Below are 5225 nucleotides of genomic sequence, written 5' to 3'. Positions count from 1 at the left end.
AGCAGCAAATCATGCACATGCACTCACAACACAGTACACCACAAAAACAGCGGACGCGTCACAAGCTTTCGTTTTCCCCCGCTGTAGCGTCAAGCAGCTGACGGCGCTCGCTGCGTCGGCCAGCGACGTTTGTATGGCGCGTCAGCACGTGCACCCCGCTGTCTATATTTAAATTTGAAATGTCTCGTCGAGCTGATCAAGAATATATATACTGTTGACTGCTACGCATTCCCCATGCTTCCTTCTACTTCCCTGTTACATACATTTGAGCAACTTGATAATACCTTTTTACATACATTTGAGCAAAAATGTCAAAGTGTATAAAGAAACGTCAACAGCAAACTACAAGCGAAAGGCTGGGCTAAGTCGAGCGAGCGCTGTTGTTAAAGTCTTGGATATTGTCCGGTACAGTTTTATATATATTATCTTTTTGTTTTATATATATAGTATAAGTATATAATAGCACATGCAATGTGTAACGCACTTTATAATTAAGACATTTGGATTAATTAAACATTGTGTTAGCATGTGTTGCTTAACTATAATGATATATTGCATACGCCACAGAAAATCGTTTGCTTCACCTTGGCTTTCATTTCGAAGAGCTTTCAGCGGTATCGTTCCAATGCTGAATGAGCGAATGCAAGAGAACGTAATGAGAGAGAGAAAAAGTAACGGTGTCTGAAGCTGCGCGCTAGAGTCAACGTGATGCGAGAGAGACAAAGTAACGGTGTCTGAAGCTGCGCGCTAGAGTCAGCTTAAATGACAATGGTCTCTTTACATATTTTTGCGAACAAATAATTTTATTTATAAAAAAATACATGAAATTGGTTTCGGGGTAGTAATCTGTCCACTACAACTGCTGTAAGCGTAATTGTTATCCAAGTATGAAAATAATTGCCAAAGCAAAAACAAATGTTATTTGAATGCTAATTTTCAACGAACAACAACCAACGGAGGCTGTTGGTGCGCTTGCGCATTTGTTAAACAATTTATTCACGCAAGAATCACGTCGGGGTCACCAATGTTGAGGTAATGAGCTTTTTCATTAGCTATTTTATTTTTTTTTACGAAATTAAAAATATTGCACAATTTTCAGTTTATAACCTTCTTGGCCGTATTTTAATATTATTATTTAAGAAATTATCAATAGTACATAGACCGAAGCCCCGACTTGGGCTGTGCAAGAAAAAAAATTGTTGACTATATTTGTATTTGTCTCGAAGTAGACAAAGTTGACGGAAGACAGACTCGAATAGTCTTTTTGATACGACGAACTTGATATATCTAATATAAAAAGTGCCCTTAGCAACAGGCTAAGGCCAAGTATAAAGAAAGTGATGAGATAAAGATGAGAAGGCAAGTGCTAGGTAAACGTTAGTGAGCACGCACCCAGAGAGCGCAAGCTTTTATAAGTGCGCGCACGTAGAAGAGAGCGCGTTAGTGCAAGCGCAAAGAGGAAAGTGTAAAACTAAATTGCGAGCTTAATATAGATCAGCTGTTTTTAGCTGATGAGTTCAATTTATTTGGTCTTGCATGACCAAACAATCAGCTTCAACGGCAATTAATACGCCACCACAACGTGACAGACGGTCACATCTATAGGTGGTATATTTATTTGTGAAAAATTGATGAGACTAGCAAATTTCAGTTTTAAGCCACAATATTCAAGCTAATGATGATAAAACCCCGTCAAAATTAAATAAGATTAATCTTATCAAAATCCATTTGTAAAATTTCAATAGCAATATAATAGATAAACGAAGTAATTAGTTTTTTGCATCATTAATGGGTTTAGTGGATTTAACTGTAGGAAAATACAATTTTGGCAGCGATACAGTTGGTCTTGGTATAACTCTTAAACAAGCAAGTCTTGTAGCCAGAAAGAAGTACAACAAATAGTGTCAAATAATTCTAATGGCACATTTTATTTAATTGATGATATTTCTCTAGAATATTTAAATTTACATTTTTCTACAGTTATTAAGGGGTTTGGAATCTTTACTTGAATGTAAGCAGTTCAAACCAAAGTATCCGGGTGAAGCCTAGAAATAAAACTTGTTTCCTTATAGGAACAGCTAATAAGGGTTTAAGAGCTGGTCGGGGAGTATGGAAACTATCAGTGGACGGCGACCTAACAATCTTTCTAACAATTTTAGATGACGGACCTGCCTCGTCATCACTTATAACTATGCTAGGGTAAACTGGAGTAACAGGAGTTACTGGACAGCTTAACAGCTTACCAATGTTAGATCATTAGTTTTTTTTAGGTGTTACAGCCGTCACCAACTGAGAGTCGTCTAAAGTTTAAGAGCTTTAAGCTGCGTCTCCATGCGTAAAAACTCATTGAGTTTATTAAAGCTCTTTGCAAGTAGCATATGAAATGTTAAGTCTTAGTCTGTTCGCATAACACTTTAGACATGTTCGCCCTCTGGCTTCACGGCAAGATTCGCAAGACCAAGTTAAGCCGGTCATAAAGACAATCGAATCGTTAACCTTAATTGTGAAACCTGCGCACTTGACATGTATAAATTTATCGCACAGCCAGCAACTGATCAATCTGCATTTGCATCGCTTTGGGATTTGCAATTTTTAATGCAGCAAGCGAATATGATAACAATATGTATATGCCTTGCGAAAGCGTAAACAAGTAACCAAAATTTTAACAGTTAATGCAACGGATGAGAGCGCACGACTAAGAGAGTACGTTAGATGAAAGCGTTAGTTATTTTAATGTGTGAGCGCAACAACAAATACACACTATTACAAGCACCGTTCTAAAAATAGAAAAAGCAAAAACAGAGAGAGTAAACAAATAAGAGCTTATACCAGAGACGCTCAAACCAACAATAACAACACAGCAATAAACCACGAAAACAATTTGGTTAGTTTTATTTATGCAATTGCAAACAACTCAACAATAAAATGCTTTTACCAATCTTAATGTGCACTCTTTCACCGTGAATATCACTATTTATATGCTAGTTTAAACAAACTAAAACACACAGATCAATTAAATATATCAGAGATAACAAAAAACATGTCCGTTCACCGCAAAAGCTAAGAGAGGAACATATATTGGCGTAGGAACATCTTCAAAACTGTATTTCAGCCCAAATGAGAAACAAGTGGTGAATGTTGTCATGAATCAGAATCGCGTGAAAAAAAATTAAAGTTGGCAATGTTGCATATTGTGCTTAATCGATACTGGAGCACATGTGTCAATAATGCGTAAAAATAAATATGAAAAATCATTCGGTGCTCAAAAGTTAAAAAAGAATGCTATAAAACTCTTTGAATTGGGCAACGTTGCTACATCAACATTGGGCGAATTTTCGGAAAAAGTTGAAGTTGATGGACTGGTTACAAATCACACATTCCTTGTTGTTCCGGATGCGTATCTCAAAGTCGATGTATTAATTGAGATCGATTTTCTTCAGAAGCTTACAGTCAAGGTGGAAGCCAACGGTAATGTGTTTGAACAAGAACAAGAAAGCCCCGTTGAAAAATAATGGTGTTAATATTGTCAATTAAGCCCCTTAATGCCAAGAGCGAAAATGACCCGCAGTAATTTGAACGCAGCTTGAAGCGAAAAACTTAACACTATGGGTGGTGGTGATACAAATTTTAGCCAACAACTCAGATGATCTGCCGCCCGAAGAAGGCGTCAAAAGGAAGCCAAAGCCACCTCCGATATATATATAAAAGTTCCAATGCCCTTTTGAGCAAAATCATAGAACTCAGTGGACAAGACAACTTCCACATAATTTCTCTTGTACGGGGTAATATTCGAGAAAAAAAGTTCAAACGAAGTCAGAAGACAACCTTAGAACATTATCCAAGCATCTAAACGACTTTTTTTTTTTTTGTATATATATATATATATATTATTAAGTGAAGAAGCAGTACTTCAAAAGTGTACTATAACATCACGTACATTACATACTGAATTTTTTTTAACCTAACAGTATAGTGATGCCCTATACTGAATTTAGCCTAGCACGATATCCTCATCGTCGACCAATAGTTTTAGTAAACCCTTGCCGACGAAGTCTTCTTAGGGGTCTAGTATGTAAAAGTCTTCTTGCAAGCAAGCTGGAGTCTCATCAATCTGTCCGTGTATCGACTTTTGTGTTGTCCAATTTGCTCCTCCACTGTGTGCAGGTTCAGATCTCTGTGGAGTGTAGAGCCGCGCACATACCAGGGGCAGTCGGTAATTTGTCGCAGGGCACGGTTCTGCAACACCTGTATGCGCTTATAGTTGGATTTGGCTGCGATCCCCCAAATCTGCACTCCATAAAGCCATATCGGCATGATACAGTGCAGATATATGGCTCTCCTACACCGCAGTGTCATGTTTCTCCTTCTATTAATGAGCCAACGTAGCTGGATCATTCTATGCTTGCATTTCATCGCTGTGGCTTTTAAGTGCGGTCCAAAAGTTAGGTGCTTGTCCAGCGTGATGCCCAGATACTTGGCTTGCGACGGCTGCTCCTTCAAATTGGATTGGTGGTGCATTCATTATTAACCTCTTTAAAGTGAAACAAGGATTCGTGATTTTCTTGGGATTCACTTTTAAGTTCCACCGCTTGCACCAAGCTGCAAGCGTGTTCAGGTACCCTTGAAGACCATTAGCTGCTTCCATATGACAGCCAGAATTGTAAATGTCATCTGCATACGTTGCAATGAGTGCCTTAGAAGGAGCGTCCATATGCTAGTGGCTGGGGCAGGGTATATCTGCAGTGTATAAGGAGTACAGGAGCGGTCCAAGAACACTGCCCTGCGGGACGCCTGCCCTCATTGGATAATTGGCAAAAAACGTTTCCTTTACCTTCACCTTAAATTCCCGTCCTTCAAGGTACGATCGTAGCACACCATAGTACGGTGCTGGCAGACATTTTTTGATTTTAGATAAGAGTCCTTCATGCCAGACCCTATCAAATGCTTGCTGCATGTCTATAAATACTGCGTTGGAGTATTCAAGATCGTCAAAGGCTTGAAGAATATGTTTCGCCAACCTATGAACCTGCTCCACGGTCCCATGTCCCTCTCGGAAGCCAAATTGGTGATCCGGCAAGATGCTTGTTTGTTTTGGTTGTCAATAAGCTTCTCCCACACCTTGGAGACGGAAGGCAGAAGGCTTCTTGGTCGGTATGACTCTGGGTCGTCTTCCGTCTTACCAGGTTTATGTATAAGTAGAATAGCTGCCATTTTCCATTTCCTTG

Source organism: Drosophila busckii, unplaced genomic scaffold, assembly GCF_011750605.1.
Source record: "Drosophila busckii strain San Diego stock center, stock number 13000-0081.31 unplaced genomic scaffold, ASM1175060v1 chrUn_04, whole genome shotgun sequence".
Taxonomy (NCBI): domain Eukaryota; kingdom Metazoa; phylum Arthropoda; class Insecta; order Diptera; family Drosophilidae; genus Drosophila; species Drosophila busckii.
The sequence above is the reverse complement of the archived record's forward strand: the minus strand, read 5'-3'. Positions refer to the sequence as shown.